The sequence below is a fragment of the Ambystoma mexicanum genome, chromosome 4p, assembly GCF_040938575.1.
Source record: "Ambystoma mexicanum isolate Mex_15411 chromosome 4p, UKY_AmexF1_1, whole genome shotgun sequence".
Lineage (NCBI taxonomy): Eukaryota > Metazoa > Chordata > Amphibia > Caudata > Ambystomatidae > Ambystoma > Ambystoma mexicanum.
In genome coordinates this window covers 1,192,717,334-1,192,731,766 of record NC_090927.1, presented here as the reverse complement: position 1 = coordinate 1,192,731,766, position 14,433 = coordinate 1,192,717,334, and positions in this window count along the sequence as shown.

Below are 14,433 nucleotides of genomic sequence, written 5' to 3'. Positions count from 1 at the left end.
CTTGTACCAGGAGCATACCCGTTCATCCAACCGTGTGTCATACCCAATTCACTATGTCTCTGTTGTCCAAATTGTCCCTACTTTTCCTCTGTGGAACTGGTTATCACTGCACCTTAAAAACAGATTTTCGCTAGCTTTTTCTAAAAAAGCCTGGCCTCTGCCTTTTGTGCCTGTTCTATACTGACCTTTTTCTTCTCTTGCTTCCTTTTAAAAAATGCACAATATGTGCCTGAATTTCTGGCCAACACTTGGCCTCCATCCCTACTACTTTATCTAGATTGTGTCCCTTCTTTATCATGTGGTCAAACAAATGCCACAATCTTATCCCCCAATTCTCCCATCTCTGCTCTCCACATCTCCTGAATTAAGTGGATGTTTGCTTCAGGATCATCATCCAACTTCATTATTTTGGCTAGAACAGAATTTATATCGGGGCATATCGGGATACATAACCCACAGGACCCCCCATACCTGCACCTTGTGATTATTAAACGCTACCCCATCGTTGGTATTTGTATCCAACTGAACTACTGGATACCCTGCTTTCCTCCAAGGCTCGTCTGACTATTCCCCTATTAGATATGTGAATAAGCTTTTCATATCCGCTATGGCCAACATGACACCGGCAGTGTGTTTCTCTAATGCATACATCCACTTCCCTGCCCATGCAGTGAATGAAGGGAGTGTCTTCATCAACTGATTCTGGTTAATGTGTGACGACGGAACAAAATATGCTTTTCCCTGACCCCTCTGGAGCAATGGAAACTGAGTTACACCCGCTTTTACTGGGGCTTCCCCCATCTACCCTCTGTTTCTTACAACAGCCATGCAAGCATCACAGCACCTCGTCCAGCTCCATGGTGTACTCTCTGTCACTGCTACTGGAGCGGGAAGTGGGGCTGTTTCACCCTGTGCTCCCTGCTCAACATCCGATTCCCATTCACCTTCACTCTTGTTATGACCTCCCCAGATACTTATAATGGCATGGAAGCATACTCAGCACTAGCGTAGGGTATCAGTACCCGTTCTCCCTGTTCGATTCCTCTACCCATAGTAATGCTTCTGTCCTCCATGTCCACATTGACCTCTTTGATAACTGATCTATCCAAACTAAAAAGAACTTGTCCATACCTCCACCTTCTGTCCTCTACATCCTTTGTCTGTTCATTTCTTCCCGCTTTTCACTTTTCTGCTGTCATAACAGCACTTCTTCCGCTAGCCTCAGTGCTGCTTCCAATTTGTCCCACTCCTGTGTCTTTAATACCATTCGTAGCCTATCCTCTATCATAGTGATAAAAACCACAGTTTCTCCTTTCTCCATCATTCTCAACCCTTCATCTACTCTTTTGGCTCTCTGCCTCACTCTCTCGCGTTCCTCCATCCTAAATCTATCTGCTAACCTAGCAGTTGGGGGAGTTATTCCGTTTCCACTGTCCATTCTCAACCTTTCTTCAGCCCTAACCATTGAAGGAGTTATCCTTCCACTTTCCTCAATATCCCATTTTCTAGGAATTTTTGCTGATGGTGGCATTACGTGTGTTTGTCTCGTAACCACTGAAGCGGCCCTGGAGAAAAGGAGGTTCGAACTCAGGGTCTCTACACCCTACTGTGGATGATAAAGGATAGTACCCATATGGGGCAGTGCAGGAGGAATTCCTGTACTCTCCTTTTTCAGCCCTCTCTCTGAGACTTGAATATTATGGACCTTTCTGCCTTTCTCATACAACCTCAATAGCACCAAGATGTTTAATCACTTCATCAACAAATAAAGAGAAGAGGGTGGGGGCTAGTGCAAACCCCTGTCTCACCTCCTTTTCTACTTGAAAATACGATGTTTGTTCTCCCCTACCCCCATCTCACAGCTGCCAAGGATCCAATGTACAGGTCAATTATAGCCTTTAGGAGGCCATGGTATAAATGACGTCTGAGCAAATGATAAGTCTGACACTGCTGCCCTTTAGGAAAGCTGCCACTGGATGCAACAGATTGTTGAAGCATCGAAGGGCAGAAGTAAGACCAAAAGAAAGAAGGTAAACTGATAGCAAACTCCATCCCACAGAAACTGAAGGAACCGCCTCTGCCAAATGGAAGTGTAATATAAACATCCTTGATGCCTGGACATGCCAATCAGTCTGCTGGCCTCACTACATTCCTGAATGTGGCAATCGCCTCCATCTTGAAGTGGCGATACACCACAAATGTGTTAATCGCCCTGAGGTTGATAACTGGATGGAACCCTTTGTCTTTCCTCATAAGGACAATTTGTTTGAGCACCCCTTGTAGATGTCTGAATGTTCTCTCTATTTCCTTTTTCTCCAACAGCATCCTCACTTCACGAGAACAACTTGTGATGGTCTCAGGAGAGGGAAGATGTCCGGTCCTAGGACACATGAGGAGAAAATCCCATGAAGGCTAGACTGAAACCCTGAACCAGACGCAGGGATTTTATGAAAAATTACACCAGTTGTTTATGAAAAATTCCAGCCTTTCCCCAATCTGGTGTTCTGTTGGTGACCTGCCTGGCACTCCTACCTTGGTGAAAATCTGCTTGTCCGCCAGAAGCTCTAGGTCAGTTGCCACTGGAAGATGGGAATCTCTGAGGGACAAAAGATCTGATTCTTTGATGTGGTGACTGGACGTCTGCTTGGCTCTGAAAGGAGACTGAGGAACGAGAGCCTCAGCTCGCCAAATGGCTCCTGCTACGACCAGCTCTGGTGGAGAACCGAGGCAAATACATGTTCTTATGGGAGGATTGGGGTCTATCAACGGATGTAGAGGTACTAACCTACCTCCCCAGGTCTGTTACAAAATCGTCCTGAAAAAAATGACTGCCCACCACCAAAGGTAAACAAGACACTGCCAAACCACACAGTTTGAGGCTGATTTTAAGGAGGATGTCCGTTTTACGTTCCTGGGAGATGGAGACATGAGCATCCCTAAGGAAACAGACCACTCTTTGTGCCAAATTGCTAATCTCATCAGGATCCAAATTCCCCACAGTTTTCTTTGCCTCCTCCGCAAGCTCAAAAATATGAATGAAAGGCCTGCAAATATTCAGGACACCTTTGAAATGTCCCATCCGTAACGTGAAAAGAAAACCAAGATCTTAGGGTCTGTATCAGGAGAAGCAGCTGCCTTCATCTTACTTCTGACACTAGAGTTGAGTTTCATTCTAAGAAAGAACTCGCCCTTACCCCTAACCACAGCTGCAAGGTCCCATAACCTCGAATTTTGGTGAGCAATGTCAGAAGGGAAAAACATTAGCCACAGAATCCAATAACCCCAAATGGGCACTGGCCTGGGCACAACTTAACCACAGGTGGGATACCCCCCAAATCAAAGTAGGGTGGGGACCCAGGATCAGGGACCCCAGGTGAAATGTTCAGAGGCATAATACTCTTGGCTTTCGTAGGTTGTTTCTGACCTTCCGCAAGACTAGAGACTTGAATCAGTGCATGAAGCAGCTCTGCCATGAATAGCCCCTACACCTTCCAAGGCTACTGGTTGGAAGTAAAACACTGTAGGTGCCTATACCGTGATTTGGGCATTTCTTCTTAAGGGGCGCTTTACGAGAGGTTGGCTTGAAACGTGTCACCCTCTTTTGCCCCTGACTCATTACTAGGGGAATTACTGGGGTTGCCCTAACACAGGGCATGGGAGACTGAATTAGAGAGGGATTTGGAAAGGCTACCGATACAGGCCTTGAAGGCCCTATCCATTTCCTGTGATAATGAGGAATCATTAGAGGAGGAAAAGACATCCTTCGCAGCCTAACCCCTATTGTTGAGGTAGCGTGTGCCAAATTCACTCACTATTTACTCCTCCTCTCCAATGTCCCGCTCACTCTTCATTGCAAACTCACCAATGGCAAAGACCAATGGCAACACACTAAAGACTTAACCGGGGCAAAGCAACAAAAGAAAAAAAAAAGGATTCTGCAGCCTCCTCCTACGAGCTCCACTCCTGCCGTTCGTACGCACTAGTGACATCCCTCTCGCTCTACCCAAACTGTGCAGGGGACCGTAGGGTGGCCAACTGTCCCGTATTTTGCGGGCTTGTCCCGTAATTGGGAACTCTGTCCCGCAGTTTGCAGAGTGGCTGCGCGGGACGCAGGTTGTCCCAACTTGCTTTTGTTCCCTGCAGTGTGACTTTCGGGAGACAGCAAGTCGGGATAACCTGCCTCCAGCACAGCCACTCTGCAAACTGAAGTGACCGTCTACACAGCACGCCGCTGCCGCCTGCTGCTTTCTTTCTCTGGGGCTCCGAAGCCCCGGCTCCTTTTGAGCCTGCAGGTCGAGCTGCTTGGGCTCTGACACCTGGCTTCATTCAAATGCTAATGCTTTGTTCCTGGGGTCGTGATGGTCATGTTTGCAGTTAAAAAACGTGACCATCACCTCCCAAGGAAAGACTATTTGCATTTGAGTTCAGCCAGGTGTTAAGAGCCAAATGGGGCGGGGCAAACGTGAATGACGCTGTGACGTCACCACTGCCTTGTGGGCAAGTGTCCCGGAAAAGCATATAAAAAAAGTTGCCTACCCTATGGGACCGTGCTCTACCTGCAGCATGGGGCCATGTCTACAAATCAGGGAACATTTTAAGAATTATCTACGTGCCATTCTCGATGCCCCCAGATGCCACATGCAAACCAGTTATCATTATGTAATTGGCAGGGGACCCCAGGGACACTTACGTTTAGCAGATCCAAGAGCAGTAAGAAAAGATTAAGCTTAAAGGGACAAAGACATAGATATAGGACTCAGAGGATGATGATTGGTGGAAGGGGGCTAGCTGGCTCCCTGGTAAATGTAGTTCTTTCCTTGTTTCTGGAATTCTTACTGCTATTTGAAAAATAAAGAAAAATAGAACGCCCAATAGGATGTCACTGTGCCATGCCTTACAATCTGTATCTTTAGCATCTAGTCTGCAAAATGTAACAAAGGGCCCAACAGGCCCGAGGCGTTAAAGTGTTTTTATAAGGCCAGAGAAAGGATCTGCCTGTAAACTATTGTCACACCAACATTCTTGGGGCTACTAGAACAGCCCCGGGGTGGCCTTTAGAGACATCAGTCCCACAGGAAGGTTCCCTATGGGCCTTCCCGTCCCTGGTAGTAATGATCACGTGCTGGGAGAATGTATGAACAGAATAGGTGAGATAATGTATACATGCACTATCTGAAGCAATGTATAGATAGACTGAATGGATGTTGTGTATGTGTGCACTGTCTTGAGGAATGTAGGCATCTACGCTTGGGGGGCCATTCAGGCACGAGGACTATGGGGGCCACTTCTACCTGCACTGTCTGCGAGCAGGACTGCCTATATTGCAAGCAGCATTATTCCTGCTTATACCGCCAAAGAGCAATAATGCATTCATTGCTTATGGGGGTCATATTTCCCACCCTGCCTCAAGAGGCCATTAATGTAGCTAGTGCCCAGTTGCACAACAGGTCTGGGATCCCTGATGCACATGTATGGCCCTGGACATGTGCTACCCGGAGCGTTTACTGCATTCACCGCTGGGGCCATATGAAGCATGCGCTTTCTGAAGCCATTGATTTGAATAATGATTTCCTTTTTGTTAATTAATTGATTAAATGTTCCTCTGTAGTTAGGATTTTTTTGCCATACCAGATACTGCTCCGAACACTGTAGAGTTTTTTTAAACGACCAAAACGTAAGGCAAAAACATTAGTGATATCTATATCCACTCCGTGGGCTCACTTCCCTGTTCGGTCCAGGGCCTGGCCTCTGATTTGCTGTTCTGTCCACAGACTGGCCCCTGATTGGCCAGAAAATTTGCAGACTTTTGCGTGGTCCGCGGACATCGGGCCGCGGCCGCTGATTCAGTGGTGAGAAAACGTGAAATGCGTTGGTTTTCCTGATATTAGCTTATAGTTCAATTCTGATGTTTACATTTACAGGTGACCTAGAAAACATGAATTGTGTCCGTTTGTCTTCTATTAAAGCTTACTATGTAGGTCTGGGAACATGCGTGCTAGTGTAGGCTGGCCTTTATGGCTCGTGTTTCCTTGCAGCAGTAAAAGCAGAACGTCTTGATTTTCTGAATAAGTGGATAACAGCTGTACTCATCTTTTGTTAGCATCAGCCATTAGAAATCATATCGTCAAGGAGATGAAAATACACTTGGGTGCATGTCAAGGGGGACCATAAACTTGATGTCTTTAAAAAAACAGCCTGACTCGCCTGAACGATGCCAAAGGCAACAGTTTATGCGGCTAGGAAAGCAATACGCAATGCCCGTTCCCTTGGTTCATTCAACCCGCTTTTTTGCCACAGACTGTCTCATTTTAACCTTTTAAACAAATGATTGCAAGTTCCTAATCGCATGCTTTTTTGAGGCCATCTGGAATCCCTCTCAAAGATTGAACCATGTTAAGTCGCCTCCGCGGGGGTTGACCGTCCTGTCCTCCAGAGTATTTGCTAGAAACTCGATCTGTTGACATAGAAACTACGCCATCATAATGGGGACAGTAGCTTCATGGTTTATTGCCGTATGAATGATAGTTATAATATAGCGCACATGCTGTTTTTCAGGCAAAGAATCAACGGATGTATTTCTCAAACAAGAAAGGAAAATGTCCTCCTTTTTGACACGAGAGACTCCCTCTGAGGCCTCCTCATCTCTCAGCGCCATTCTAAAAGGTTGATCATCCTATGCTTCTTCACATCTTGAATTCCCCCCCTAGGCAAGACGATCTGTCCTGAAATGGGGCCCTCTGCTCCTTCTTTCCAGACCTCAAAGGGTAACGATTGAACATTGAATTCTTGCCCCGCGTCCATTTGCCACGTGGAGACCCATGGGATCCAATCCTCTGTACTATGCTCTTCGTCATCAGCATGGAGCCCCAGGGTGAAGTGATGAGAGATATGAATCTCTTCATCCAGTGTTGACAGTCCGCCAGTATCTAAACCTCAGACCTCCAATGAGTCAGTGGTAACTCCTTTCTTCTGGGATGGGGAGTTTTGGCCGCAGAAGATTTTGTCGAAGAAGAATTTATCGTATTTTTTACAACCGATTTTGGCCCAAATATTTGTTTGGTGGGTGTTTAGTCGAAAATGAATGCAGGGGTGTCAAGAGAGGGGGTACAGGGAGTTTCCCCCGCAATATATTTGTAGCAAAATCGACCAGCAGCAAAAAAAAAACTTGATGAGATCTTCTTCGAGGAAAACGTTTTGATCATATCACATTGAACCTTTCCTCTTCACCAGAGAAGCTCTCCATCTTGGACTCTCTGTGGTCTGTCTCATTGCTCAGAATTCTACCCACCCTACTCATCATAGCCCCAACCCTATGCTTTATCCTAGGCAACAAGTTAAAGGTTGACTTCACATGCAAACAAGTTGTCAAAAGTACCCACTGTGGGGGTGGAGAGGACCTTCTGGAGCCCCTCTAAAAGAAAGCTGGGCATCATGCTGCTCCTGATTTAATTTCTGCCACACACCCTTTGCCAGCTTCAGGACACTTGCCATCAATCTACACGGGCTACAATTGAAGCTCGATCCATGTTTAAATTTGCCAGCATCACCTACTGTCCATCTCAACTAACCAACTACAGGCCCGAGGAACTTTATTTTTGGGTGGATTCAAAGATCCCCACATCACGACCCCTAACTTCAAAAATCACTTTACACTGAAAAAGTGTTTGACTGACTCAGCGTCGGATATGTGATCCTCATGCGTTCCCAAATTGTGTTTATTTTTGAAAAAACACTGAAAACCTTACAGTTTAGGGCAGGGGTGTTGCTAGGTCTGGAAAAGACCCGGGGCTAAACTGATGTCAGAACTGTCGGGACTCGGGGCTAGCTAGTCTTTTGGCTGTAGCTCCTGAGATTCTATCCGGGGCTACAACCAAAAGATCAGGGGCTATAGCCCCTTTGGCCCCCCCTAGCAACGCCCCTGGTTTAGGGTCCTAAACATTATGTTCCGTGGAAACAATGGGTAGTAGGTCTCTTAAATACAACGCACAGTCCACTCCCAATACTCTCCCAATCACTGATTTCCTTCTCACACAAACATCTTCTCTCATTCACCTTAGCCCATGCCTTCCCACAGTCCATTTCCCACTATACACAGAGTTCCCTGCTAGCCCCACTGCCTCCTCTTGTATGCACTGCCCATGCACGCCCACGCCTCTCCTTGCCACATGAAGAACCTTTGCAGTGTTCATCATGGGTGCTAGCGCCCCTTTACACAACGAGGCGTCTCTGACAGTAGTGCATTACCAGACTTTTCCTTCACCCGCCTTCTTCTCCTGGCTCTCCTCCTCTCAGGTTTTCCTTACATCTTTTCACCTTGTTGCCCCCCCTGCCGCCATTAAAGGGACCTGCCTGAATGATGTCAGCCTCTCGCTCTCTTTTTGTCTACACTTCATCCACCCTATTGTAGAATTCTAGCCACTTACTATGTGCTCCCAGACTCATCTTTCCTCCATCCACCCTCGATTTCATGTCAGTAATGCACGCCACTCATGATGAGTGGCTCCAGACCCTATTCATCCCTTACCTTACCTAATGTCCAGCTGGAACCATTAGATATGAGACTGTCCACATTTATTTGCTAACTTTTTTTAGTTTTGGCTATAAGGGGGTGCTGTAAGCACTGCCTATAAGTCGAAACTATTGGTTTGGTAAGATAGGAGAGAGATAAGATGTGGAGTGAAACACACAGCCTGTGGCTGCTATTTGGCTTTTTACCCACCCATTCGCTGACCATGGCCATGTTAGTACCTATGACCATTCACACCCACTACCTGCCCCTCCTCGCACCACGCCCCCCACCCCCGGATCTCTTTGTGCTAGCGCTGTGCTTCTAAGTGCATGCAGTTGATATTTCTGAGCAGTCTTCTGAAAGGTAGCGTATAAATGACAGTTCTTTGCCACCTCCCAGTGTAATAAAAGTGTCTTAACCAAGTGTGCCTCCAGCCACTTGATTTATAAGCAATATCGGAGCCTATGCAGTGAATTCCTGGTAAAAATAAGTGCTCACAAACCCAACCTTAGTGGACTATTAGCTGGACATTTGCAAAGCACTGCTTAAATATGCCCCTGTGTTAACATAATTTCGAAGCAGTTGCTGCCTTGTGGCCAGGTCGTTTCATTATGGCAGAGGCTATAAAAGGCCTATGCCATGCTTGCAGTGAAGCCAAAACTGCTGGCTTTACCAACCCTTGGCTGTATTGTACAGCCCTCTGACACCTTTTGTGGTCTGGTCCGTGCTTCCTTCTCCCTGTGCATTCCTGCATCTACGTCCATGTCCCCTAGTCTAAACTGGTTTACCTAGCTTCTGCGATCCACTCTTTTTCACCTTTAGCTCGCCCCATCTACCCTTTTTGGTACCTTAAGCTCCAGCTTGATTATATTGGACAGCACGCCACCAATACCATCATCTTAAAAATGTCCCACTGTTCACTTTTTAGGCCTTTCAATACATTTTCATTGTCCAGAAATGATGCTTACAATTTAAGTATTATTTCGATTCATTGTAATTTTTTCGTGTTGGCGGATTGATGCACTGGGGCGGGTGGCGTTCACACGCACCCACAGCCCTCAATAAAGTATGCCACACGGAGGTTGAGTTCCTACTCCAGCTTGATTGTTCACCAAACCACTGTTCCCCTCTGCCTGCCCAGCCCCGTAATATCACATCCATTCCTTCATCCCAACTACAGTCCCTCCTCCAACATAAAGAGGAGATTTGCCTTTAACAAGGACATTACAACTTCCCTCATTTTTAACAAAACAGTCCTATCACCCCATTTCTTCTATTAATCTCGTGGGTTTGATCCAGGTATGAGTTTGTCATGCCTCTTATCGACTGTTCCATGTTAGTTAAGGGTGCAGACCTTCCGAAGATATCATGATCTCCCTCAGTTCACAATCTCCTAAATAGGAGACGTCGGATTCACACCAACCCCTGTCTATTTCATCACTTTCACTAAAGTCATGTCTCATCCCTTCACACACTTTGAAGTGAGACACATTTTGAGTGACTCCCCTTTATTTATTTTGTTTATTTATTTACTTATTTATTACATTTGTTACACGCCCAGACCCTGAGGTATCACGGCGAGGTTACAGACAGCTTGGTAAAAATTGGTCATACAAAGATTAAGCAAAAAACACTGGGATACACAATAATTACAGGTTCTAAGAGGTACGCCTTCCTTAGTATTGGTTGAATAACCAGGTTTTTAGAAGTTTTGGAAGCAGTGGAATGATTCCTCTTTTTTGATGCTGAGCGGGAGGGAATTCCAAAGTTTGGGGGCTAAGCATTGGAAGCTGCTACCCCCAGCTCTGTATTTGCTATAACAGGAGGTTATTAGATCTTAGAGATCTAGTAGATTCTTTTTTTGCTATTGCATTGTTCAGATAGATGGGTGCTTTTTTATCGTGACATTTAAAAGCGATGCAAAGAGTTTTAACGATTATTCTGGCTTTGATAAGCAGCCACTGGGTGTCTCTAGTGATCTTGGAAATATAATCAAATTTTTTTATGCCTAGCGCGGCTCTTAGTGCTTTGTTTTGTATTAATTGTAATTTATTGAGGTTGGAATTGGAGGTTCAGAGTACCAAGACATTGCAATAGTCGAACGCTGATAAGATCAATGCCCTGGGTAGGGTAATGCAATTAGTCGGTGTCAAAAATTGGCGGCTTAGGGCTATTAATTTGGCGATGTAAGTGGTGGAAGATGAAAGTGTGTTTATATGTTTGCTCATGGTGAGATTGGCGTCAATGTAAACTCCTAAGGTTTTACCTTGCTTGAGTACGGGTATCATCGTGCCATCAATGTTAATAGCTGAGTAGTCTGGGTCGAGAGCACCTATTTTACTTTGGGAGCCCACGTTGAGAATCTCTGTCTTCTCATCGTTAAGGCAGAGGCTGTTTAGAGCCATCCAGTTTTGTATTATTGCATTGATCTTGTTGATAGTTAGTGTGTCTTGAGCGAAGTTACCCGAGAGCGGTATAAGGATCTGGGTGTCATCTGCAAAGTTGGTGTAGATGACACCCATGTCGTTACGGGCCAAGAAGAGGAGCTTGGTATATGCATTATAGAGTGTAGGGGAGAGGCATGAATCCTAGATTCATGTCTCCAAGAATGATGCATTTGGTTTTGGATTTGATTAGGGGAGCTAACAACAATGGAATATGTAATGGAGTGTCCAGCCCTTTCGAGTTTAAGAAGTATTCATTTCGTCAACTATCTTGCGTATTTTGCACAAATGGACCCTTGTAATAGATGGGTGGCTCTAGCGGCAACAGAATGTATAGGCATAAGGGTTGCTACCATTAACTTTTTAAAAGCCTTGAACATGGAATGAAATGTTTCCCATCATTGTTAACTCCCATAAATGATAACTTATTAAATTCTGGGGGAAAAAAAAAATGTTTTACTTGAAAGATGTTTATCTGTAAATGTATATTAATGTTTATTACATTGTTCATACTTTTCGAAAATTTGGATTTTTTATGCATAAATTGAAAAAGTTGTTGTAATTTCAACTATATTCAATAATAAATAATAAAAAAAAAACAATGGAATGTCTACTTCAGGATGGCTGTTAGTGCTAGGTGATCTATAGATTACCACAAGATTCATTGTGGGTTTTTGGTTAGTGGCAAGTTTAGCTAGTAGTAGTTCGTAGCCTGCAATATTTTCAATGGGACAGGCTCTTAGTTGAAATGAAGTTTTTGCTATGATGGCAACGCCACCTCCATGAGAGTGGGATCTATCAGTTCTGAGGATGGTGTAATCTGGTGGGACGGCAAGCATCAGCAGAGGGCCAGAGGCTTGGTGAAGCCAGGATTCTGTGTCTACTAGGAGGTCTAGTTTTTGTTCGATGATTAGATTATGTATTTCAATGGCGTGTGCTCCAAGGGATCGGGCATTGATAAGGGCTCCCTGGAAGCTGGTGGGGAGATCCTGATTGGGGGTAGTTACAGGCGTGATGGTCTGTGTGTGAAAACAAAATCAAAATATCCAGGCTGAGTACCCCGAAAGGAAATACACCGAACAAGGGTTACAAAGGAACATAAAAAGATCTTTAATTTATACTGAACAGTTACAGAGAAAAATAACAGATAGCTATCGGCCCTCAGTACAACACAACGAACTCCAGCGTGGTTCAGTGTGCTTAGTGAGAGACGCTGTACATTAGAATTCGTTGCTCTTTTATACCATTTGCGAACATGATGTCCAACCCTACTTTGGGTTAATATTTCTCTAATACATTACTGATCTAGTGTTCATGCCGAGTTCGCATATCCACATGCAACTAGTTTGTCTTTAATACATACGTCAACAAGCCTACACGGCAACTGTGTATTTTGGGATTTCTCATACAGGTCTTCTCAAACATTAATACAATGTAGTTAAACAAGTGTTCTTAGTTCAGTATTTGGATACATTGTTCTTAACATATGCTCACGGATTAGTTTCATTGACGCGAGTAATCCTTTACACACAGGTCAACGAAGGACAAGGTCTCAGTTCATGACCCCAACAAGTGGCCTGCAGGCAAGTTATGATATGATATGGCATTTGTAACGCGCCTATACACAGGTGTTTCAAGGCGCGACGAGGCAGGGAGGGGAGGAACAAGGGGAGACAGACAACGATCCTACTAGGCCAGGTGTCATTCAGATCGCGCAAGTGCAGGGGTGGGGGAGGGGGAAAAGTGCAAGGGGAGGGGAGGGGGGGAAGTGCAGTACAAGGTAAGTGGCGTAAAGTAATAAATAAATGGGGCCAGCTGGTGGCAAGTGCAAGGTAAGTGCAGAACAAGTGCTGGAAAAGGGGGGGGGGCTGTAGGGATACAGAGACAGTCCCGCAGTGCAGAGGGGTTCCAGGGCATCAGTGCAAGTGGAGAGTGGCTGGGCCCAGGACCGAGGCCGTTAAGAGTGGTCCAGTTGCAGAATCAGTGCAGTTTCAGTGAAGAATATTAGCTGTTCAGCAGGGGAGAGGGAGAGAGAAAGCAGAAGCAAAGAGGAAGGTTTTGAGGTGCTTCCGGAACCGGAGATGGTTCTCCTCAAGTTTCAGGGAGGCAGGAAGGCTGTTCCAGAGGGAGGCCCCTGCCGCGGAGAGAGATCTACCCCCAGCTCGTTGCTTCGAGAAGCGGCTGACCCTGAGGGAGTTGGAGGCGGATGAGCGAAGGGCTCGGGAAGGAAGATATTTGGGAAGAGAGAGTTGAAGGTATTTAGGACCAAGGCCCCAGAAGTTACATATTAGTTATACACAGAGGTCAAGACGGCCATGTTGTATTTCGGAATGACATTGTCCACCATTTTAACTCACAGGGTGACTTTACCGAGAGAACCTAAAATGGCGGCTTGACCTAAAATGGCGGCTTACATTGATTCTAAGGTCAGGACCTTGCAACACGGATTTCTTCGCAAGTGGCTTACAAGCAGCTTGGCATAGGCCAATATACATATATTCGTTGCAATAGGAGGCACGATATAATTTCTCGTTTGACAAACCCTGCTTTTGGCCTATGCCAAGTGCTAAACTACTTCGTATCTCCTTGCAAATAACTCCATGCATCATCATCCATGCACCCTGAATCGCTGTCAGAAATATCTATTGCCATCAGGTCATTCGCTAAGATTTCTTTTAACACGTATTCCTTGGAAGTTTTATCCGGGCATACACTTTATGTCCTATCGTACCTGTTAACTGTTATCTGTTATCTGTTAACTGTTACTGTATGATTATGCCCTTAGCGGAAAACAATTTAACAATCTCCAGCTCAGTAGTTTTCTAGGAAGGAGAGCACTAACCTGGACATTCAGCAGTGACCGGGAAGGCAAAGGAACAGACGAATGTGAGAATTCCCCTACAAGCCCAATCACTCTCTACCCGGGTAATGGTAACCAGGAGAAGAGAGGACTGCGCCCCCAGGGAAACCCTCTATGGGAAGAAAACCCTGGGTTGCGGCTAGAGCAGTCTGATGTCGTCTGGTCGTCAAGAGCGGGACCCCTGCGGGAGCTTGTCGTTGTTTCAGATGTTCGGTTTCTGCAGGGGAGTTGTTCTGTGAATGAGAAAGGACAGGTAAGAGAGGTGGAGAGAATCGCAAACTGAAGGGAGTCCCACGGGAGCCGTCACCCACCTCAGATCCACCTTGGAATCTCTAATGCTGATCAAATATACTCACCATGTTCAGTGAATCAGAAGACTGCAAGAAAGGGAGGAATGATCCTAAACAGGAGGGAGAAAAGGGTTAGTCGAAAAATACCTGCTGTTAGAATGGCATGAAGCGAATAGATGGTACTACAGTTAGGGAGAAAGGGCAAGACTGGGAATAAGTACCCCGGTGTGAATTCAATTGCGGATCACTTGAACAAGTTCCAGGCAGTGTTCCGAAGGAAAACGGGACAAAGCCTCGGAGGGCGGGGCCAAAGATTTCCCGCGATCTGGA